This window comes from Chiloscyllium punctatum, chromosome 14, assembly GCF_047496795.1.
Source record: "Chiloscyllium punctatum isolate Juve2018m chromosome 14, sChiPun1.3, whole genome shotgun sequence".
Lineage (NCBI taxonomy): Eukaryota > Metazoa > Chordata > Chondrichthyes > Orectolobiformes > Hemiscylliidae > Chiloscyllium > Chiloscyllium punctatum.
This window is the reverse complement of record NC_092752.1, coordinates 27,568,246-27,593,936: the sequence shown is the minus strand read 5'-3', so window position 1 is coordinate 27,593,936 and position 25,691 is coordinate 27,568,246. Positions and strand designations below refer to the sequence as shown.

Sequence of the window (25,691 nt, the reverse complement as noted above, 5' to 3'; positions counted from 1 at the left end):
GTAATGGGAGAAGTAAACATAGGCGGAGAGAAACGAGACAAAAGTGGTGTAAAGCTAGAGCTTGTGATAGGCTACGCACTACAGCAAAAGTAACCAATGGGGTGAAAGGGGAGGACCGAGAGACACAGCTGAACAGCATAAATCAGAATGTAACCCTCAGATCGGGGTGCTTACTCGTTAGGCACCCGGTCTTGCAAGTACATATCATTAAAATTGGCTGCTTCAGAATTTGACTTGGACTGAAATATATTAATATGTGAGTTTTGTTTCTCACACATCCCCTTACAGCCTGTTCCTGCTCTAACCCCCTTGCAGCCTGTTCCTGTTCTCCCACCCCCTTACAGCCTGTTCCTGTTCTCCCACTCCCTTACAGCCTGTTCCTGCTCTCACCTCCTTACAGCCTGTTCCTGTTCTCCCACCCCCTTACAGCCTGTTCCTGCTCCAACTCCCTTACAGCCTGTTCCTGTTCTCCCACCCCCTTACAGCCTGTTCCTGCTCTCACTCCCTTACAGCCTGTTCCTGTTCTCCCACTCCCTTACAGCCTGTTCCTGTTCTCCCACCCCCTTACAGCCTGTTCCTGTTCTCCCACTCCCTTACAGCCTGTTCCTGTTCTCCCACTCCCTTACAGCCTGTTCCTGCTCTCACCTCCTTACAGCCTGTTCCTGTTCTCCCACTCCCTTGCAGCCTGTTCCTGCTCTCACCTCCTTACAGCCTGTTCCTGTTCTCCCACTCCCTTACAGCCTGTTCCTGCTCTCACCTCCTTACAGCCTGTTCCTGTTCTCCCACCCCCTTGCAGCCTGTTCCTGCTCTCACCTCCTTACAGCCTGTTCCTGTTCTCCCACTCCCTTACAGCCTGTTCCTGCTCTCACCTCCTTACAGCCTGTTCCTGTTCTCCCACACCCTTACAGCCTGTTCCTGTTCTCCCACTCCCTTACAGCCTGTTCCTGCTCTCACCTCCTTACAGCCTGTTCCTGTTCTCCCACCCCCTTGCAGCCTGTTCCTGCTCTCACCTCCTTACAGCCTGTTCCTGTTCTCCCACCCCCTTGCAGCCTGTTCCTGCTCTCACCTCCTTACAGCCTGTTCCTGTTCTCCCACTCCCTTACAGCCTGTTCCTGCTCTCACCTCCTTACAGCCTGTTCCTGTTCTCCCACCCCCTTGCAGCCTGTTCCTGCTCTCACCTCCTTACAGCCTGTTCCTGCTCTCCCACTCCCTTACAGCCTGTTCCTGCTCCAACTCCCTTACAGCCTGTTCCTGTTCTCCCACCCCCTTGCAGCCTGTTCCTGCTCTCACCTCCTTACAGCCTGTTCCTGCTCCCACCCCCTTGCAGCCTGTTCCTGCTCCCATCCCCTTACAGCCTGTTCCTGCTCCAACTCCCTTACAGCCTGTTCCTGTTCTCCCACTCCCTTACAGCCTGTTCCTGCTCCAACTCCCTTACAGCCTGTTCCTGTTCTCCCACCCCCTTGCAGCCTGTTCCTGCTCCCACCCCCTTACAGCCTGTTCCTGCTCCCACACCCTAGCAGCCTGTTTCTGCTCCAACCTGCTTGCTTGTTAATAATACATTTTGAACATATTATAGCCTGCTTGCAGCTCTTTGGATGTGGAAGTTTTTAGTTGTTATCCCTGGATGGCACTCACAAAGATATAAGGCTAACAGCTAATTTCAGATTTACAGAAATGGCTGTAGTCCTGCCTCCATTTAGATTGTCACACTCATGCAGCAGAGACTCACAGATTTATAGAACATTGATAAAATGGAGAATAGATAACCATTTGGGAAAAATATGGTGTTGAGAGGGCAGCTGACCTTTAGTTTTCTCTTCTGTCAAGATACATGGGACCTCACAAGCCCTGGAAGCTAGCCTGCATGTCTGGACAAGCAAATGCAAATGACCTTTTAAGTCATTTAATTCAGGATTCATGAATATGCAACAAAGATTAACAACTGTGGTTATATAAATAATTGCTAATGCTCACTCAGGATTGCTGAGTTATTGACGAGAATGAATGGGAGAGAGTCCATTTTTGTCCAAGAGATGTGCAAAAAATGATACTTGAATACATTGCCTGTCACTATCCAAAACATCAGAGACCATTCATGAGAGCAATTTAAAACAGATACTACTGTCATGTGGCATTAACTGGAATTCCAAGAACTGAGCTTGAAGTAGACATATTTTTGATGTTAGAAACATACAAAAACAAATCCAAACCAGCCTAAGATAGGGCAGGTAACAGTGAATTTCAGTTGGCCTCCACGAGGAACCAAACCATGTGTTCTCCGTCGTGGTTTGGCTGCATTTCAACTGTTCAGATATACTTGTGTGGGATATAGGTAAATTAATGTTACTTCTGCAATTCTGCAATTCCATTTTACAAAGTAAAATGAACTCACACCAGTGTGTAATTGTTTTAGCCACAAGCTGAGTCAACAAGAATGGAAACGATGTGGAGGAAATATATAATTGTTTTTGTATTAGCTAAAACTGTATGTCAGAATGAGATGTGCCAGCAAAACAATGGTAGACATTACGGGCAAATAGATAAGATGTTGTGAGGGGATGAAGTTAAGCTAGATACGCCTGTACAAACAGTAGGTATAAACATCTGTTTCCCACTTTTACAAACACACAGGAACAAACCCCAATTAAAAGGGTCATAGGGATCAGAACGGCCTCGAGAAAGGCACAGATGAAGGGGGTAGATAATGATGAAGAAAGAATATGCCTAACAATGACCTACAGCAGGATGAGGTCAAACAGCCTTGTGAGGCCAGGAATAAGCATTTTGTCACAGACAAGGCCGGATAAGGCAAGAGATAAATAGGGGTAATGGGGGCCGGTCTTAGGAAAGTGGAAGATGTAAGCAGGGGAGGAGCAATGTAAAACAAAAGACATCAAATCATATAAATATTATGTATGAATTGAACTTGGTGTGCGTATGTCCTCTACGTTATAGGCACTGGATATCACACCCACTTGCAAGTGTAAAATAAATGACACCACTAATTCAGATCTTGTCTCGGACTGAAATTATTGAAGTGAGTGGGCTTTGTTTCTCACACTTGGAATTGTAATTAGTAAGCCTCTTGTGAATTCATCATCTTAAACCTCCAACCTTGAGTTCCTCAGTTGGTCTAAATAAACTCAATATGCCCACTACATTTGAAGACCTCAACTTGAAGGAGACAAGTGTGGCAGAGAATCTTTGGATTTTTAATGATCTGGAGGTGCTGGTATTGAACTGGGGTGGACAAAGTTAAAAATCGCACAACACCAGATTACAGTCCAACTGGTTTAATGTCTAGGCACATTCTACAAATCACCTTTCCTTGTCTGACTATCCTTATTAGGGTGTGACTGCCTGAGTGGGTGGTTCTGTGGATAATATTTGGGTGTCGAGTAGTAAATTGTTTTTGTAAATGGTTGAGAAAATTATTGTTGTTCTGAATAGTCACAACAGCCAAAAGCATAAAACACTTCAACCACATTTATCTTTGGCCAGGTGGAAAAAGGCAAAAACATTCTGCAATGTATCACCTGTCCATAACAACAGGCGCAAGATCAAATCAGGGACATTTTAAGAAGAGTGTAATATCATGAAGTGTTTAATAAGACTAGGTTGTGGTCTTTGCAGTACCTTTGGACACAACCCAGCTGCTGGATGCTCAGGGGAGATCGGAGAATCAATCCGAGCTCTTCACACCAAACATCAATCAATATTCACTAAATAGTTTCGAAAAGATTTATCCATTCAGCACAAGTAGCTACAGGCCGAATTCAACATACAAAATTGACTGAACTAATAAGATCCAAGTCTTGGAACATTGAAGAACATTTTAATTGGTTGAAGTTATAAGTTTTTTTAATTACAAAATAACATGTGAAATCGCCGTGAAACAAGAATGAATTACATAGCAATTTTATTACATAGCATTATTTAAAGGTACTTAAAACCGAAGTTTATTTGGATGACTACAGCCTGTCAGATCTTGCAGATTTGATTTCAGGACCCAACTCCCAGTCCCTCCGTAGTTTCTCATGTCTGATCCAGAAGTTCTGACCCAATTCACTTGTCAGTGGTTGAACTGAATTGATGCACTTTGCAAGTGCTGGCTGACAATTCCAGGTGAGGAGGGCTGGATTGCCTCCCAGTTTTTCAACCTTTTTTGCAAGAAAGATTTTATCTTCTTTTTAGTAAGCAGCTGCATCTTTCTCCAATTAAAATACAGTTAATTAGTACACCAAAAATAATAAGGAGCCAATTCAAAGCCTTCTTAATGAAAGAAAAAGCCTTTTTGCATTATCTGCAAATCCCTAATAATAAAGTCATGAAGTCAAACAAATTCATGGGTAAAAAAGTTGAGAAAGGATAGTGTCCAGTTTGAAAAGAAGATGTAAAGAATTGACAGTTTAAAGTCTTGTAGGCAGAAATCTAAGCTCACAGTTGTTTAAAAGCAAAAAAAACTGTGAATGCTGGAAATCTAAATTAAAAACAGAAAATGCTGGAGACAAACAAAATTCATGTTTCAAGTCAGGTATGACACTTCTTCAGAAGAGTCTTCTGTTTAATTGATGTCTGGTATCCTCAGCAGTAACACATATTTCAGCTGTCCTTTGTGTTTTTGATGTCTTTATATTTCCTTTTAATCATGACTGCCACCGACATTTTAACTCCTTGAAAAGAAGCTTTCTCCATTAATCTATCTCCTCAGTTATTCCAAACGATGCTCCATGGAATACGACTGGTTTAAGCATTCCATTGTTTGAGTTCTTTGCTTCCAAACTTTAAAATTGTAGGCGGTGACTTTCATCTCCAATGTGTAAAACATTTCAGAGATGTAAATGAAAATAAGAGCTGGGGTTTCTTTGCACCTATGTTGGCTAGTTTCAGTATCTTTTGATAAAAAATATTAATTTCAGTTCAGACAGCTTCATTTATTCCATAGTGGTTTCATGAAGCTTGGCTGTCCTGGTGGCCAACAGATTGCTGACCACTTTATCCCATGAAGATTATGGGTATTGAAATCAGATAATGAATTTAAAAATCAATTGTCCATTGTTTTATCATCAATTGGCTAGTACGATTGCAACATTTAAAAGGCATCTGGATGGGTCTACAAATAGGAGGGGTTTGGAGGGATATGGCCAGGTGCTGACAGGTGGGACTTGATCGGGTTGGGATATCTGGTCAGCATGGACGAGTTGGACCGAAGGGTCTGTTTCTGTGCTGTACATCTCTATGACTCTCTCATGAGCATGACAATGAATCCAGCCATGATTCCATTTTGAAGATATGTATTTGTAAGAACATTATGATGGAATTGAGATGAACTAAAATTGAGGTTGGAGGTCCATCGCTACAAGTTTTGTTTAATATTTCATGAAAGGGATAAACAGGACAGGCATTCCAATTGACTGCTGAAAAATGATACCGGGGTCGAGAGTGTGATGCTGGAAAAACACAGCAGGTCAGGTAGCTTCTGAGGAGTAGGAGAATTGATGTTTCAGACATAAGTCCTTCATCAGGAAAATTTTACCTTCAATCTGGGACAGATAAGGACATCAAGAATAAATAGGCATGGCATTGTGGGATATAGGTAAATTAATGTTACTTCTGCAATTCTGCAATTTCATTTTACAAAGTAAAATGAACTCACACCAGTGTGTAATTGTTTTAGCCAAGAGCTGAGTCAACAAAAAAAAATGGAAACAATGTGGAGGAAATATATAATTGTTTTTGTATTAGCTAAAACTGTACGTCAGAAGGTAGACATTATGGGCAAGTAGATAAGATGTTGTGAGGGGATGAAGTTAAGCTAGATACGCCTGTACAAACAGTAGGTATAAACATCTGCTTCCCACTTTTACAAAAACACAGGAACAAACCCCAATTAAAAGGGTCATAGGGATCAGAACGGCCTCGAGAAAGGCACAGATGAAGGGGGTAGATAATGATGAAGAAAGAATATGCCTAACAATGACCTACAGCAGGATGAGGTCAAACAGCCTTGTGAGGCCAGGAATAAGCATTTTGTCACAGACAAGGCCGGATAAGGCAAGAGATAAACAGGGGTAATGGGGGCCGGTCTTAGGAAAGTGGAGGATGTAAACAGGGGAGGGAGCAGTGTAAAACAATAGACATCAAATCATATAAATGTTGTGTATGAATTGAATTTGGTGTGTGTATGTCCTCTACCTTATAGGCACTGGACATCTCACCCACTTGCAAGTGTAAAATAAATGGCACTACGATTCAGATCTTGTCTCGGACTGAAATTATTGGAGTGAGTGAGCTTTGTTTCTCACAATTGGGGGCTGTCTGGGATTTTCTTCCATCACCGTGGGGAATGGCTGGCCTTGGACACTGGGAAGACGCGTCCCGTTCCCCATTGAGGAGCGGTCTCGTGTCCTGGTTTGGTCTGCTCCCTTGGGCGACTGGTACGAATCCCACAAGAGAGACATCTGAATCAGACAGTGATAGGAGCTCGATAGACAATATGGCACAAAGGGGCCAGGCAACTCTGTGCACAGACCAAGGTAAGAAACCTGACTTTTAAGTATTGCCTTGGTGGCCGGGATTGAGTTTTAGTAGTTAATAAGGGACTAACGAAGGAACTCAATATGGGTTGTGCCGTGGGTAAGGAAAATGCCTCCGGGAAAACAAAAGAAGGAAAAAGCAATGGAATTGGAGGCGGGGTCCTTTACAACATACCTCCAGAAAGTCCTTTGGGGAGGATGTTGTGGAATTGGCAAAATAATACTTGTACAGGGGAAAAAGATGATTAAATATTGTTGCTTCATATGGACTAAGGAATCCATTCTTCGTCCCGCCTCTTTTGGCCAAAATTCAGGTCGGACAAAGACTGGGTTTGTAAATATCTGAATTTATTTGTCAATGAGTGAGAGAGAGAGAGAGAGAGAGAGAGAGAGAATGAAAAGAGCTGTACAGCTGGTAGAAAGTTTAACCCTTTGTGATTTGGTTTGAATGCACATTTGTTTGTTGGTGATTGAATGTTTGTGTTTTATTCCCTGGAGCTTGAGTTCCGGGACTGTTTTGAATCTGATTTTTATTATGGAAACTTAACATGATTTCTTTTAAGGTTAAGGATTCTATAGAGATTATGAAAAAAAATGATAACTCCTGTTCTTCTTCCAGGTCATGACTGCCTTACTATCAGTTTCTAACTAATCTCTTTTATCTTTACATGAAAGCGATTTATGGAGGACAGTTGAAGTTTCAGTTCAACATTAGATTGTAGTAAAAACAAGATCCTATGGTTAATATCTGTGACCTTGGATTCGGCCATTGTTCATGCATTAGAAGTTTTTTTTAAAACTTGAATAGACAAATAATTTTAAGGCAGCTCTGATTATTTCAAGACCTATAGTATTGTAATTGAGCAATGATTGGTCAGCACTACTTAAGAAAACTAATTTTGGATTTAAATTAAGGGACTAAAACTGGGTGATTACAGTGGATTTCAAAATTGAGAACTGTATGCATTTTACATTTTGAATATTAAATACTGAATAAATGAATGTAAATATATAAATATATTTACAAGTTTGGAACAGGCTTTAAAGTTAGTCAAGCATGAATTGATGAATTGGTGTTTGAAGTTATGGGGAGCTAGAAATATTGCAATATTTCTTTAAAAAAAGAAAAAGGGGAAGAACGTAATGACTTATCCCCTTCGGGAGGTACCAATAGGGGACAAAGAGATTGGGTTTGTAAGTGTCCCGCTCAGCAGTGGGGAGGTCAGAACATTTAAAAAAGAAATGAAGGTCCTGGTTGAGGATCTGGTAGGGTCGTCTGAACAAACTGATCAATTTTTGGGGCCCAGTCTGTATACCTGGCTGAGTTAATGTCTATTTTGAATATACTATTTACTGGGGAAGAAAGGGGACTTATATGGGGAGCAGCCATTAAAATATGGGACAGGGAACACCCCATTGGAGATGGGGATGCTGGACAGGGAGAGGTGAAGTTTCCCCTCAGAGACCCCCAGTGGGAAAACCAAAATCCGGAGCATAGAGAGGAAATGAGGAAATTGAAAGACCTGATTCTAAAAGGTATAAGAGAGGCAGTTCCGAAGTCACAGAATTTGACTAAAGTCTTTGAAGTTAGACAGGAGAAAGATGAGACTCCTTCAGCTTTTTTTTGCAGAGATTAAGAGACTCAATGTGGAAATATTCTGTAATGAACCCTGAGAACCCAGTGGCACAGGGTCTTTTGAAAGTACATTTTTGTATGAATGGCCAGACATACAGAGAAAGATACAGCAAATAGAAGGGTGGAGTGAAAAGCCATTAGATGAATTGTTAAGAGAGGCACAGAAAGTGTTTGGAAAGAGAGAGGATGAGAGACAGAAACAGAAGGTGAAAATGATGGTAGCTGCGGTTGATGAGGTAGTTAAGAAAAGAGTAGAACCAATAGTGACCAACCGGAGCGGCGGGTGGCAGCATGTCGGACAGAGAGGACAAGGGGGAGCGTTTGATAGAGGGTTCAAGTGACAGGGGCAGAGCTGGAGGTCTCCACAGGCAGGATGCTATTATTGCGGAAAGATAGAGCACTTTAAGCGGGAGTGTCCTGCTCTGAAAAGGGAAGAGAGGGCAATTCCGCTTATGAATTTTGATGAAGAATAGGGGTGTCAGGGGTTCCTACCCTCGGGGGCCCACCAGGAACCCTTGATAAACCTGAAGGTGGGACTCTGTAGGGAAGAGGTAGTCTTCCAAGTAGATACGGGGGCAGCACGGTCATCGCTGAATTTTAAACCAAAGAAAGTAGGAATGTCAACACGGTCAATTACTGTTTCAGGGGTTAAAGGGGAAGGATTTACTGTTCCAGTATTTGAACCTATGATGATAGAAGGTCCTAAGGATAGGGTCAAAGGGGAACTGTTGTACATCCCTGATATAGGAAGTAACTTATTAGGGAGAGATTTAATTATCCTCTTAGGACTGGAGATTGGAATTCAGGAAAAAGAATTAGTTGTGCAAAAGGCAATGTTGGCAGAGGATGTGGAGAGAGAGATAGACCCTATTGTATGGGCTAGGGAAGGGAATCGTGGAAAACTACAGATCCCTCCCCTTGAAGTAAATTTAAAAAGGAAAGGGGACGTTGTCTGTGAGCGACAATATCCCATTTCCATAGAAGGTAAACGAGGACTGCAGCCAGTAATTGAAGGATTGATTAGAGATGGACTGTTGGAGCTATGTATGTCTCCTTATAATACCCCAATACTACCAGTGCGGAAATCCGATGGAACTTATCGATTGGTGCAGGATTTGAGAACATTAAATCGAATAGTACAGATCAGGCACCCAGTGGTGCCAAACCCCTCTACGTTATTAAGTGAGATCCCTCATGACCACAAATGGTTTAGTGTGATAGATTTAAAGGATGCCTTTTGGGCTTGTCCCTTGGCAGAGGAAGGTAGGAATTTGTTTGCCTTTGAGTGGGAAGACCCTAAGACAGGACAGCAACAGTAATACCAGTGTACTGTGCTTCCCCAGGGGTTTACGGAATCCCTGAATTTATTTGGACAGATGTTAGAACAAATATTGGAGAAATTTAGCAGCCCCAAGGGGACTACCCTGTTGCAGTATGTAGATGACCTCTTAGTAACAGGAAAAAGAAGAGAAAGAGTAGTAGAAGCCACTAACAAATTATCGAATTTCCTGGGTCAGCAGGGACTGAGGGTATCTAAAAACAAACTACAATATGTGGAGCAAGAAGTGAAATACTTGGGACATTTAGTTAGTGAGGGAAAGCGAAAGATAAGCCCGGAACGGATAGAGGGAATAGTGGGAATGCCACTGCCCAGCACTAAAAGGGAGTTACGCAAATTTTTGGGTCTAACGGGTTATTGCAGATTGTGGATTGATTCCTATCCACAGAAGACTAAGACCTTACTTGGGAACGAATGGAGAATTGTCAATTCCCGAAACTAAAGATTTGTTTTTAAAGAAGTATATACTGGGCTTGTCCTCCTCTTTGTTTTTCCTCAGGAAACAGGGTTTATTGGCACAGACTCCACCCCTTGAATTCACCGTTCATCCCATCCGGCCGGGAGATTGAATCTTAGTAAAGTCATGGACAGAGACTAAATTGCAGCCGGACTGGGAAGGGCCGTACCAGGCTCTTTTGACCCCTGAAACGGCAATAAGGACAGCAGAGAAAGGCTGGACTCACTACACTCGGATCAAAGGGCCAGTGGAAGCTGCAGTTGAGGAAGAAGTCTGGACAGCCGAATCAACGCAAGATTCGCTGAAACTCAGGCTAAAGAGACTTTGAGTAACTGATTATACAGTGGCGACGCGAGCGCGGGATTATTTCTGTAAGATTGTAAATTCAGCATGATGTTTAGAATACTGGGAATGCTGCTAGAATTATGATGCTAGCCCTTTTAGTATTGGGATTTTGTCAAATATCATTTTCATACGTATTATTAACGGTCCCCAAGCCTGATAATCCACAAGTAATAGACGCTGATGTATGCAGCTTAGTAAATTGTGGGGATGTAGATAATCAGAGACAGTACCGCAGCTCTGAGATACATCTTAAGTCCTATGGGGATGGCACTTAGTATAATGGTCTCGTCACAGTACACCAGGCCCCCTTCCGACCAGCTCGTGATTGTCCTGATAAAAAGTGTAACCCAATATACCTAACGATAAGGAAAACCACATGGCACGAAACAATCCTGGTGGGGGGGGGGGGCACCTATGAGATACAATGAAATGAAATGTTTGGGATAGAAATGAAAGCAAATGGGAAGAATTTCTTGGGCTATTGTTTTTGAATTAGCGTAGGACGGGGAAAACGGATAGAACTACTGGGTAATAAGATACAGTCTTTCACCCCTCCCGCTGATCCTAAAGTAGTAAAATTTATAGAGGTAAAGGACTTGAAACAGACCATTGAAATAGAAACTGGGTACGGGGATGCAAATGCCTGGGTTGAATGGGTAAAGTATACTGTAAAAAGTCTGAACAAGAGCAATTGCTGTGCATGTGCCTCCGGTCGGCCAGTGGCCCAGGTGGTTCCTTTTCCGCTCGGGTGGAAGCGAGGCAGGAAGGGCATGAAATGTATGATAGCCCTGTACCAGGATGAGACTGCATGGAATGATAGGAATTGTACCTCCCTATCTCTGATGTTCCCTCCCTTGGAGAAGAAAGATGCAAAAGTTCCCCCCCTGTTTTCTGCCACAGTTGGAAATCACACATCTGTGTGCGTAGACGAGGTACAAGTCGGTCGAAAGATTTGGGGGAGCTGAAATTATGTACAGAGATTAAGAATGTCACCGAAACGGAGAAGGGAGGGAACTACTCAGCACTAAAGGTTCCCCGAGCAGATCTGTGGTGGTACTGTGAGGGCAAAATATTGAGACCCACCCTACCTCCGGATTGGAGAGGGATATGTGCAATTGTACAATTGGCAATTCCATTTACCCTGGCATTTGAGAAGGAAAAGATAGGAGGGAAAAAGGGAAGGGGTAAGAGATTACTGTTAGACACTTCTTTCGATGACAGGATTTATCTCGATTCGGTAGGAGTCCCTAGCGGGGGGTACCAGATTAATTCAAGGCTTGTAACCAGATTGCAGCAGGCTTTGTGTCAGCTCTCTTTTGGTGGGTAACAATTAATAAAAATGTAGATGGGATAAATTACATTTTCTATAATCAACAGCGATTTATAAATTATACAAGAGATGCGGTTAAAGGAATATCAGACCAGCTTGATGCGACAAGTAGGATGGCATGGGAAAACAGAATGGCCCTTGATATGATTCTAGCAGAAAAAGGGGGTGTGTGTGTGATGTTAGGAGGAAGCTGTTGTACCTTTATTCCTAATAACACTGCACCTGATGGTTCAATTATTCGGGCCTTAAGGGGATTGACTACCTTAGCAGAGGAACTGGCTGAGAATCCAGGAGTAGATACATCTCTCACAGAATGGCTTGAGTCCTGGTTTGGAAGGTAGAAGGGGGTGGTGGTTTCTATCCTTACTTCTCTGATAGTAGTAGTCGGGGTATTGGTGGCCATTGGCTGTTGTATCATACCCTGTATACGAGGGCTCACCCAAAGACTGATTGAAACAGCCTTCATTAAACAGGTGCCCCTAAAAGAAAAATGCAGAAGATAAAAAATGGTAATTAAAGAAAAGGGGGAAATTGTGGGATATAGGTAAATTAATGTTACTTCTGCAATTCTGCAATTTCATTTTACAAAGTAAAATGAACTCACACCAGTGTGTAATTGTTTTAGCCAAGAGCTGAGTCAGCAAAAAAAAATGGAAACAATGTGGAGGAAATATATAATTGTTTTTGTATTAGCTAAAACTGTATGTCAGAAGGTAGACATTATGGGCAAGTAGATAAGATGTTGTGAGGGGATGAAGTTAAGCTAGATACGCCTGTACAAACAGTAGGTATAAACATGTGCTTCCCACTTTTACAAAAACACAGGAACAAACCCCAATTAAAAGGGTCATAGGGATCAGAACGGCCTCGGGAAAGGCACAGATGAAGGGGGTAGATAATGATGAAGAAAGGATATGCCTAACAATGACCTACAGCAGGATGAGGTCAAACAGCCTTGTGAGGCCAGGAATAAGCATTTTGTCACAGACAAGGCCGGATAAGGCAAGAGATAAACAGGGGTAATGGGGGCCGGTCTTAGGGAAGTGGAGGATGTAAACAGGGGAGGGAGCAGTGTAAAACAATAGACATCAAATCATATAAATGTTGTGCATGAATTGAATTTGGTGTGTGTATGTCCTCTACCTTATAGGCACTGGACATCTCACCCACTTGCAAGTGTAAAATAAATGGCACTACTGATTCAGATCTTGTCTCGGACTGAAATTATTGAAGTGAGTGGGCTTTGTTTCTCACAGCATTATCTAAAACCTATCATAATCATCTCCTGGCAAGAAGTAAAGCCAGTAACAGAAAGTAGAAAAGATGATAGGGGGAGAGTGGAAGTTAGGAGAAAGAAGGCTGAGTATTGGGTTTGCTCTGAATGTCAAAAACAGAAAGTTAAAGGCACTCTACCTGAATGCATGCATTATGCACAACAAGATAGATAACCTAAAGGCCCAAATAGAGATAAATGAGTATAATCTAATTGTCATTGCAGAAACACAGCTGCATAAGTGACCAGGAATGGGAAGTGAATTTTCAAGGACATTTGAAATTTCGGAAGGTCAGACAAGAGGAAAAGGAGTAGCACAGATGATAATGGTTGGGATCAGCACATTACTTGGTAAAGATATCACAGAATCATTGAAACCCTACAGTGTGGAAACAGGCCATTTGACCCTTCGAGTCCACACCAACCCTCCCAAGGGCATCCCTCCTACACTCATCCCCTACCTTATCCCTATAACTCTGCATTCCACATGGCTAATCCACCTAACCTACACATCTTTGGACTATGGGAAGAAACTGGAACACCTGGAGGAAACCCGCACAGACACAGGGAGAATGTACAAACTCCACATAGACCATCGCCCAAGGGCTGAATTGAACTTGGGTCCCTGATGCTGTGAGAAGGAACCATGTGAGAGATTTGTTTGCATGATGCAAGGAAACAGAACAGAGCAGCTGACGTTGGTTGGAGTTTATTTAAAGGCCACCAAATAGTAATGGTATGTGGGAAATAGTGTTAATCTGGAGATAAAAGAAACATGTAACATGAGCAATACAGTAATCCTAGGTGACCTCAATATAAAGAAACCAACTGAACATTAATGTTCTGAAGAATGAGTTTCTGGGATGTGTAAAGGATGGCTTCCTAGAGCAGTATGTTGGGAAGCCAGCTAGAGGATTCTTTTTATTCTTACATGGGACATGGTTCTTGCTGGCTGAATGATCATTTATTGCCTGTTCCTAATTGTCCTTGAGAAGGTAGTGGTGAGCTGCTGTCTTGAACCACTGCAGTCCATGCGCTGTTGGTAGACCCACTGCACTGTCAGGGAGGGAATTTCAGGATTTTGACCCAATGACACTGTCACATGCTCTTACAGATTATGTAACGAGAAAGGGCTCATGAGTAACCTTGTTGTCAAAGAATTTTTACGAATAAGTGACCATAATATGACAGGATTTAACATTATGTTTAAAAGTGAGGCAGTTCATTCAGAAGCAAGCAAGTTAAATTTGAATAAGGGTACTTTTGAAGGTACGAGACACAACTGGCTGAGGTGAAATATGAAAATATATTACAAGACATAAATGTATACTCGTGTAGGCAATTAATAGTCTTTAAAACACAATTATATAGTTTATAACAATTACACATTCCTTCAGATACAGAAATTTATAAAAGGATAGTTTGGAAGCACAGATTAGATTAGATTCCCCTACAGTATGGAAACAGAGCTTAAAAATGTGTTGCTGGAGAATCGACGTTTTGGGCGTAAGCCCTTCTTCAGGATTACCTGATTCTCCTTTGATGCTGCCTGACCTGCTGCGCTTTTCCAGCAACACATTTTTAAGCTCTGATCCCCAGCATCTGCAGTCCTCACTTTCTCCTAGTATGGAAACAGGCTCTTCCGCCCAACCACTCGACACCAACCCTCTGAAGAGCAACCCACCCAGACCCATTTCCCTTTGGCTAATGCAGCTATCACTATGGGCAATTTAGCATTGCCAATTCACCTGACCTGCACATCTGTGGACTGTGGGAGGTAACTGAAGCACCCAGAGGAAACCCACACAGACACTGAGAGAATGTGCAAACTCCTCACAGACAGTCACCCAAAGCTGGAATTGAACCTGGGACCCTGGTGCTGTGAGGCAGCAGTGCTAACCAATGAGCGACCATGCCACCCCAGATCTACATTGCAGAGCCCTGAGTAACAAGCATTGAAAGACTGCTGCAAGAACACTTTTCACACAAAGACAGAGAGCTCAAAGATTGGACCAGGCTTGATCTCAAGGCTGTAAAAACAATGACTGCAGATGCTGGAAACTAGATTCTGGATTCGTGGTGCTGGAAGAGCACAGCAGTTCAGGCAGCATCCAAGGAGCTTCGAAATCGATGTTTCGGGCAAAAGCCCTTCATCAGGAATAAAGGCAGTGAGCCTGAAGCGTGGAGCCCTGAGATTCTGGTAGAGAGAGGAGGAAAACTTCTTCAAGGCAGGCATCTGCTCAGTGTTCACTTACGTAGATTCTACATAATTTCAGCCTTGCCTTGCAGTGACGAATAGTCTGTAATGTTTCCATAGTATTATTAATCACAACTTAAGATTTAACAGGTTTAGCAAGGACATAACCATTATTGGAGCAAATTTTGTGGAATTAAAATTTAAAGCGAGTGGGGACAATTAAAGGAGAATCTCTGAAATCCTGAAAGTCATCTGACAGCTTCAATAAGTGTTGTAACTATTAGCTGCTGACAGTACTGTACGAGGAAAGAAGTGTCAAATTGTGACAGTCTAAATCGGACGTTCTGCAGACAAATGATGGGGCAAATGTCTTGTTCTGATCTTACTGAAGTTGAAATATTAGGGAATAGATGTCCTTATTTATAAGCTGACAAGTTATTTCACAAGATAATAGGCTTCAAAGGCATTCATTTACCTTCACAATTTTGATAGCCAAGAACAATTATTGCCAATAATTATAAAATTAAATTGCTAACCATTGCTAATAACAATTATAAATGCACTTGAGACGTTCTTGGTAAAAAGAAAGAGTTGGAGGATTTTTCATGTGACAGTTGTAGATCTTGAAGAGAACAGCTGGCTAAGTTTTGTCAAACACAAGCAGGCAGGTTGTGGTCAACATGGTCTGCAGTCCTCAGTCAAAGGGACATACACCTTACTGTACAGCACTGTGCTACATCAATCTCACACATGCACCATAAGCCAGCAGCTTACATAGCAAGCACTTCGCATGGGCAGCAGGCAAGCAGCCACGTTGAGTAGCAAGAGGCAAGATAGGGGCTAGATTTGGGTGAGACAGACACCTTACAAGTGGGGTAGCTAGTTAATGAGGTGAATTTGGTAAGATATGTTGAGATATCTCGCTAGGTCCCATTGCAAGAAGCTCTCATGCAACTTGATAAAACTCGGTGTAGCCAAAGAAAAAATGATACAGACCTCACTCTTTGAATATCTTTAATGGCAAAAGTGATAGTTTTCTGATTACCAGTGCTATAAGGGATTTTGGCGATAATGAGAGTCAAAGGCATTGAAGTGTTTCATTAGCCATGATTGTATTAAGTAGTGGAGCAGGCTCAATGGGCTGAATGGCCTACTTCTGTTCCCAGCTTCCTATCTCCAATTTTAGCTGTTAAAATGGAGGCTTGATCAAAATAAGGGTTATGGAGTAAGGAAGAATGATTGGCCAGCATAACTTTGAGAAATAGTCAATTAATCAAAACCAAGTTTTGTTCACCAGTAGTAAATCCACCTCATAAGAAACATAAAATCCTTTATTAATCTTTATGCACTGAAGAAACATACTTGAAAGGCCAAATGGAAATAATGGTCAATTTTGTGACTTAAGCCAGTTAGCCTTATTAATCTAAAGAATCATTTGAAAAAGTCTTTTGAGGGAAAGTTATGTTTGACTTGACATGTTAACCCTACTTTTCTCTGCACAGATGTTGCCAGATCTGCAATCTCCATTACTTTCAGTTTTCTCATTATAATTAATCACAAGTTTCAATTTAAGACGGAATATGGACCAGTGAGCCTGACCTCGGTGGTGGGCAAGTTGTTGGAGGGAATCCTGAGGGACAGGATGTACACGTATTTGGAAAGGCAAGGACTGATTAGGGATAGTCAACATGGTTTTGTGCATGGGAAATCATGTCTTACAAACTTGATTGAGTTTTTTGAGCAAGTAACAAAGAGGAATGATGAGGGCAGATGTGATCTATATGGACTTCAGTAAGGTGTTCGACGTGGTTCCCCATGGGAGACTGATGAGCAAGGTTAGATCTCACGGAGTACAGGGATAACTAGCCATTTGGATACAAAACTGGTTCAAAGGTAGAAGACAGAGGGTGTGGTGGAGGGTTGTTTTTCAGACTGGAGGCCTGTGACCAGTGGAGTGCCACAAGGATCGGTTCTGGGTCCTCTACTTTTTGTCATTTACATAAATGATTTGGATGCGAGCATAAGAGGTACAGTTAGTAAGTTTGCAGATGACACCAAAATTGGAGGTGTAGTGGACAGTGAAGAGGGTTACCTCAGATTACAACAAGATCTGGATCAGATGGGCCAATGGGCTGAGAAGTGGCAGATGGAGTTTAATTCTGATAAATGCGAGGTGCTGCATTTTGGGAAAGCAAATCTTAACAGGATGTATACATTTAATGGTGAGGTTGTAAGGAGAGTTGCTGAACAGGGAGACCTTGGAGTGCAGGTTTATAACTCCTTGGAAGTGGAGTCACAAGTAGATAGGATAGTGAAAAAGGCATTTGATATGTTTTCCTTTATCAGTTAGAGTATTGAGTACAGGAGTTGGGAGGTCATGTTGCGACTGTACAGGACATTGGTTAGGCCACTGTTAGAATATTGTGTGCAATTCTGGTCTCCTTCCTATCAGAAAGATGTTGTGAAACTTGGAAGGGTTCAGAAAAGATTTACAAGGATGTTACCAGAGTTGGAGGATTTGAGCTATGGGGAGAGGCTGAACAGGTTGGGGCTGTTTTCCCTGGAGCGTCGGAGGCTGAGGGGTGACCTTATAGAGGTTTACAAAATTTTGAAGGGCAATGATAGGGTAAATAGAAAAAGCCTTTTCCTGGGGTTGGGGAGTCCAGAACTAGAGGGCATAGGTTTAGGGTGAGAGGGGAAAGATATAAAAGAGACCTATGGGGCAACTTTTTCACACAGAGTGGTATGTGTATGGAATGATCTGCCAGAGGAAGTGGTGGAGGCTGGTACAATTGCAACGTTTAAGAGGCATTTGGATGGGTATATGAAGAGGAAGGGTTTGGAGGGATATGGGCCGGGTGCTGGCGGGTGGGACTAGATTGGGTTGGGATATCTGGTCAGCATGGATGGGTTGGACCGAAGGGTCTGTTTCCATGCTGTACATCTCTATGGCTCCATGACTTTGTGACATCTAGGAAGGAATGTACAAAGTTAAAAATCACACAACACCAGGTTATAGTCCAACAGGTTTATTTGGAAACACTAGCTTTTGGAGCGTTGCTCATTCATCAGGTGGTTATGGAGTATAAGATCGTAAGACACAGAATTTATAGCAAAAGTTTTGTAGTGTGATGTAACTGAAATTATATATTGATAAAGACCTGGATTGTTTGCTAAGTCTCTCATCTTTTAGAATGACCATGTTGGTTTCAGTTCTTTCATATGTAAATCACAAAACTTTTTTATAAGTTACATTCTCAAATAATTCCCACAGAATTACATTTTGTTTTGCTCAAAAACTGCATGTAAGATTCTGTAAATCCCTTTTTTAAAGATTAGAATCAGTCTGAACATTGTGACACAGACAGTCTCACACAGGGCACTTCACAAGTTCAATGCATTATCTGGCTGACTTGACACCAATTGTTAAAGTTCACTTGTGAACTTGAAAAGTGTTTTGGGTTTACATATGAAAGAATTGAAACCAACACGGTCATTCTAAAAGATGAGAGGCTTAACAAACAATCCAGGTCTTTTTCAATATATAATTTCAGTTACATCACACAGTAAACTTTTTGTTATAAGTTCTGTGTCTTATGATCTTATACTCCACAACCACCTGATAAAGGAGCAGCGCTCCAAAAGCTAGTGTTTTCAAATAAACCTGTTGGACTATAACCTGGTGTTGTGTAATTTTTGACTTTGTACACCCCAGTCCAACACCGGCATCTACAAATTAGGAAGGAATGAGCATTTTTGGAGCAAATTTTGTACAAAACAAATTTAAAAAGGTGGGGACAATTAAAAGAGAATCTCTGAAATTCTGAAAGTTAGCAACTGGTTTCAGTAATTTTAGCAATTAATAGCTGTTGATGTCATTTCCTGAAGAAACAAAGTGTCAAAATATGCTAGTCCAAATTGAAGTGTCTGCAGACAAATGATGGAGCAGCCTAGGATCAAAAAACCTGTTCTGATCTTATCGACGTAGAAATATTTAGGAATGGATGTCCTTATCTATAAACTAACAAGTTATTCTATATGATAGTAGGCTTCGAAGGCATTTGCTTGCTTTCACAACTATTGCAGCTAATAACTATTATTTCCTACAATCGTACAAATAAATTGATAATTACTAATTATAAATATACTCGAGGCTCTCATGGTTAAAATAAATTACTGGAGTATTTACCATGTGACAGTTGTAGAGCTTGAGGGGAACAGTTGGCTAAGCCATAAGTTTTGAAGGATCTTTTTCCACAGCCTTTTTTCTGCTGTTCATTCACTCTGGTTACAGGAGAATCCCCACTTTTCAAAGGATTACATCATCCATATACCTTGACCTCAATTTTCACAAGAATAAATCCAATAATTTGCAATCCTTATTTTTCTGATCTGTGGCACATTTTTTTTCCCAAAGCTGGAGATAAGAAAGGCATTTTGTTGCTTTGTTTGAATCTCTTATCAACAAAGCCGGTCCTTGCTTTTTGTTAAGTCTGAGCAGTAACTTGTTATCAGCTAAAGCCCTCTACTAGAAATATTTGTAATTCAATCTTCATTTTAATAGGAACTTACTTTATAGAGAAAAACTATAAAATAACATGAAGTTGTTTCTAAAGTAAAAGTTACGTTGTACAAGGTAATTATGAGCAGAGTTGCACCTTATAACATCCAACAATTCTATCTCTTAGGTTAATGTTAAAAATCACACAATACCAGGTTATAGTTCAACAGGTTTGTTTGAAAGCACTAGCTTTCGGAGCGCTGCTCCTTCAAGAGGTATACACATGCTCTCTCTCAGATACAGACACAAAGATCCCCTACACTCACCTCTCTCACAGGCTTATACTCTGTCACACTCACACACATATTCTACCAAGCATGCACACACGCAAACACACACTTTCACATGTACACACTCACATACGCACACTCAGGCTCTCTCTCTCTCTCACACACACACACATGCACACCTTCTCTCTATTCCTCTCCTTTCTCTCTCTCTCTCTCTCACACATACACACATATATGTCTATATGGTGAATTTGGATTTGCAGATTGTAATTGGAGATACATTCTATTTTGATCAAAAAGCACACGATCTGCAGACAGTCAATGCAAGCAGTCAATCCATGTAACATTTTATAAATTCCTACTTTGAAAATAGAGCCACTCTGGCTCAAGACTGGGATACAGACAGACTCTAACTTTACACCTTTAATGCATTGTCTGAGCTGACATGTCACCTTTTTTCTTGAGAATGTGACTGGAAAGAAGTTCTTGGATTTACATATTAATGAACCCAAACCTGTGTTTGTTCAATGTATTGTTTCAGTTGCATGACACTAAGATCTTTTGCCATAAATTCTGTGTCTTATGATTCTGATCCACAGCTACCTGATAAAGGGGCAGCACTCTGAATGCTAGTACTTCCAAATAAACCTGTTGGACTATAGCATGGTGTTGTTTGATTTTTAACTTTAGTAACTCTGGTCCTACACTGGTAACTCCACAGCATCCCTTAGGTTAAAACACATTCACACAGATGTACATCTAAGTTTCAGACCATACCTAACTATAAGTGATTTTGCAAGTGCTGCATTGGCAGTTTCTTATGTTCTAACACTGGATGGTACAACAGGTCTTTCCTGTTGACCAAGATGGTAAGAAAACACATTTCCATGGTGAATGGAAGAAGTAATTCCAATGCTTCCAAAAGTGCTGCTGATATCTCAGCAGGTCATAGACTCATCCAGCCCAGATACAAACCCTTTGATTCAACTCATCCATGCCAACCAAGTTGCCCAAACTAAATTAGTCCCACTTGCCTGTGTTTAACCTATAATTCTCTAAACGTTTCCTTTACGTGTACTTGTTCAAATGTCTTTTCAATGTTGTAACTGTATCTGCATCTATCACTTCTTCTGGTAGTTTATTCCACACACAAACCACCTTCTCAGGTCCCTTTTAAATCTTTCTATTTCTCACCTTAAAAATATGCCCTCTAGTTTTGAACTCACTAACCCTCAGGAAAAGACCTTTTCCAATCATCTTATCTATCTCCTCATGATTTCATAAACCTCTATAAAGGTCATCCCAGAAGCTTCTGTGCTCCAATGAAAAAGTCCCAGCCTATCTAGCCTCTCCTTATAACTCAAACCCTCAAGTCCTGGCAATATCCTGGTAAATCTTTTCTGATCCCATTCCAATTTAATAATATCCTTCCTCAAATAGGGCGACCTGAAGTGCACACAGTACTCCAAAGTGGCCTCACCCACATCCTGTACAGCCTCACCATGATGTTCTATCTGCTACACTCAGTGGGCTGAGCAATGATGGCAAGAGTGCTAAATGTCCTGTTAACCACCTTGCCTACCTGTGACGCAACTTTCAAAGAACTATGAACCTGAACCTAGGTCTCTTTGTTCTAAAGAAAACCCAGGACCATACCATTAACTGTCTAAGTCCTGCCCTTGTTTATTTTACCAAAATGCAACACCTCACATTTATCCAAATAAAAGTCCATCTGCTACCCCTCAGCCAATTGGTTCAATTGAACAAGACACCGTTGTAATCTCAGATAACCCTCTTCACCGTTGATGGTGTCCACCACAATTTTGGTGTCATCTGCAAAGTTACTCACTATTCCTTCTAAATTCTCATCTAAATCATTTATATAAATGACAAATAATAGTGCACTCAACTCTGATCCCTGCAGTCAGAAAGGATATTCTGGCTAATGATTATCATAACTGTGTTGTGAAAAGTGTGATCTGATTTGAAGATTCATGACAAAGTATCCAAAATTAAGATTATTTATCCATTTATATATTGTAGTGATATCATCTTGCTTACTGCACAAACTATCGATAGGAATGGAATTGGAAGGTACTCCATTCATTGGTTATCCACTGACATTTTAGTATCCATGCATTTGTTGATATCAACTCACCACTGATTATTACATTTGTGAAATATTATATCAACCTTTAAAAATTAAAATGGAAGTTCTACTTTGTTTAACACTTTATTCCTCTTAAAACATATACTTATTCATTTTGATTGTACCATTAATTGGTATTTTCATTGAGCTACTATATTTATGAGAGATATTCGTGCCAGAAAACCCAACCTTTCATTATTTATTCATGAGATGCAGGTGTCATTGGTGAAGCTAACGTTTATTGTCCAATCCTAATTGTTCATAAGAAGGCAATGACCCAGTTTTCTAAACCACCAGTGACTGTGTGCTGTAGGTAAATCCTGAGTGCACTCCAGGATTTTGATCCAGTGATAACGAAGGAATGGGGTATTTCTAAATTGGGATGGTGCGTGACTCAGAGGGGTCTTACAGATCCTGATGTTCTCATGTGCCTGTCACCTCAGCTCGAGGTGGTAAATTTTGTGTGTTTGTAAGGTGCTGTCAAAGAAGCCTGGACAAATTGTAAACCAAGGTGTGTTGTTGTAGGCAGTGAATGTCTAAGTTGGTGATTGGAACTACTTGGCTGCTATTACCTGGATAGTGCTCAGCTTCTTGGAGCTGCAATCATTCAGTCAAGTGAAGAGTCTTCTGACATCCTCCTGACCATTATCCTGTAGAAGGTGGAAGGGCTTTGGGCAGCCAGGAGGTGAGTTAAGTGCTTTAGAATTCCCAGCCCTCTTGTATTTATGTGACTAGTTCAGTTTTTTTTCTAGTCTATGATAAATCATAGACTCCTCTAACATCTTCTTCTTTATGAGTCCAAACATGAATGTTGTCTAAGTCTTGTTGCACATAGACATGGACCATACATCAGGATTTGTGAGTGGAAATTAATACCATGCAATCATCCTCACTTTGAATTTATGGTGAAAAGGTATCACAGTCCCAGGTCATGTTATTAGTGGACAAGTCAAGTCTGAGAGTGAAACCTGTCTTGATGTTACATATCTTGTTTTGCTTTGGTTTTCACAAGTTAGTCTCTTGCTGAGACAGAAGCACCCAATGTTGCAGACATTGTTTTAATGGTAGAACAGAAATTTATTGCACAAATGAAATAAAGATGAAGTAGAATGAGTTAATTGGTTTATCATATTTAGGACCAATTCAAAGATTTTCAAACCCATTGTAAAAGTATAATCCAATTAATCCCAAAATATTCCTTTACAAGTTTAAAGAATGAATTTCCTTATACAGTACTCAACAGCAACTCCCACTAGAATTCCTTTCTCTTGCACCTCACTAGGGAGTATATATCTGTGGCTCTAACTTCTAGATTAGAAATGTTAGTTTCTTCTTGCAGTTATCATTCATCTGAAATTAGTCAGCTTCAAGTAACCTTTCTGTGGCATTATCCCAACAATTCTCGTTTGAGACTCTTCTCTGAAGAAGTGCTTTGTAAGTGCATCTCAATGCAAGGCCTTCACAGAACTGCCCAAAACAAAGTATAACTGAAATAAAAGTCTCTCTCTCTCTCTTCTCTCTCTGTGCTGAGAAGGGGACAGGATTGTGGTGTAGGAGCAGACTGGTACAGAGCCTTTTTTTTGCTGTTTAGTCAGAGGCCCATTCTCTCATAAGCCTCAGTGAATGTGTTGACAACAGACTGTCTGTGTGGAGTTTGCGCATTCTCCCCGTGTCTGTGTGGGCTTCCTCCGGGTGCTCTGGTTTCCTCCCACAACGCAAAGATGTGCAGGTTAGGTGAATTAGCCATGCTTAAATTGTCAATTAGGTGCATTAGTCAGAGGGGAAAAGAGGTTTGGGTGGGTTACTGTTCAGAGGGTCGGTGTGGACCTGTTGGGCCGAAGGGTCTGTTTCCACATTGTAGGGAATCAAATCTAATCAAAAAAATTAAAATTCGGTGGACTGTTCATTGGGTACCCATTCTTTAAAGAAAAGGGGCGGCACAGCACCAGGGACCCAGGTTCAATTCCCGCCTCGGGCAACTGTCTTTGTGGAGTTTGCACATTCTCCCTGTGTCTTTGTGGGTTTCTTCCCATTGCCCAAATATAAGCAGGTTAGGTGAATTTGCCAGGCTAAATTGCCTGTAGTGTTAGGTGCATTCGTCAGGGGTGAATGTAGGGGAATGGGTCTGGGTGGGTTGCTCTTCGGAGGGTTGATGTGGACTTGTTGGGCCAAAGGGCCTGTTTCCACACTGCGTAATCTAATCTAATATTTCCTGCTTGTCCTGTAGGTTTGCTCCACTCTGATGGGGAGGTATGGTGGAGTGTTGCAGTGAAGAAGATGGGGAAAAGCATTGGTGCGATCCTGTTTAACCCTAGCATTGAGTCTGAGTTGGTTCCCTTCGTGAGGATTATGACGTGCTTCATTGTGAAGCAGGTGGATAATGATGATGATTTTCTGTGGACAGCAGACTTTGAGAAATATGTTCCACAATCTCCCATGGTTGATGAAATTGGCAACCTTTGAGATTTGAAGAAGGCTGTGTGCCAAGGTTTGATTTGTCCTTCTCTTGGTTTTGTTGGCACTTGAAAATCATGTCCAATATGTCTCTTGATGGATGGAAGCAGCACTGAGACTTTGGGTGGAGCTCTTCAACCACTGGAAGGAGGTAGTTGATGACGATTCTTGTGATGACCTTTCCAGTGACAGAAACTCTGAGAGTGAGAGAAGTCTCTATTTTCTACAGTCAGACCTGTCTTCTTTCTTGAAGATGGTCGCAATTACAAGTATAATCTCTCTACTATGTGAGTAGTGTTTCCTGTAAGCTTAAAAAAGCTTCCATTCCAGACATTTCTAACAGAAATCTTGAGGTACAACTATCTGCCTTGCTAGGCCATAAAACATTAAATAAAACTCAATTGGGCCTCCAAAGTAACCCCCTCAAGCTGTTTTTAAAGATTCACCATTGCTACAGAAATATGTTAATTATTAATATCAGACTCACAAAACCTATAAGTTATGAACTCAAAATTTGAAACACAAGCATAAAACAAATTATTCTAAAAATATGTGCCAATTAGACCATTTTCTCTCAAAAACCATTGTTGGAAATAATTAAAAATGGTTAGGCTTGGGATAACAACGTAAGGAACTCTTACTATGATGTCATTGGGCCGAGATGAATCACTTCCAACAGCCACACTGGCTCCTTTTGTATCAGGTATGACTCCAACCAGTTGGAAGTATTTCCTCAATTTCAATGGACACCAATTTTCCTGGTGTCCATGATGGTACATTCAATCAAAAACTGCCTTCATGTCAAAGGCTGCAACTTTCACCTCACCTCTCTAATTTAGATCTTTGTTTGATACTTTGGGCTGGGCTGTTTTGAGGTCTGGAATTGGTTTGCCCTGACAGAAACTAGTGAGCAATTTTTGGTGAATAAGTACCAATTGATAACATTACTGATTACACCATCCATCACTGTTGGTAAGGAAAGGAGACTAATGGGGTGGTAATTGGGCTTAACTGATTTGTCCTGATTAATGTGGATATGCCACAATTGGTTTTGACTTTGTTCGGTTGATGCCAGTGCTGTCACTATACCGGAGGAACTTGGTTGTGGGTCTGGTTATATTTGGGGCACAAATCTTTAGCAGCTGAAATATTGTAAAGATTCAAAGCCCTTGTTCTGTGTGCTC

The 25,691-nt window shown here is 41.3% G+C and overlaps 1 pseudogene; it reads left to right on the top strand.

Moving 5' to 3' along the window:
* Nucleotides 1-3: 3 nt before the first annotated feature.
* On the top strand, nucleotides 4-24,397 carry LOC140485455 (ERV-BabFcenv provirus ancestral Env polyprotein-like; annotated as a pseudogene).
* Nucleotides 24,398-25,691: the final 1,294 nt, after the last annotated feature.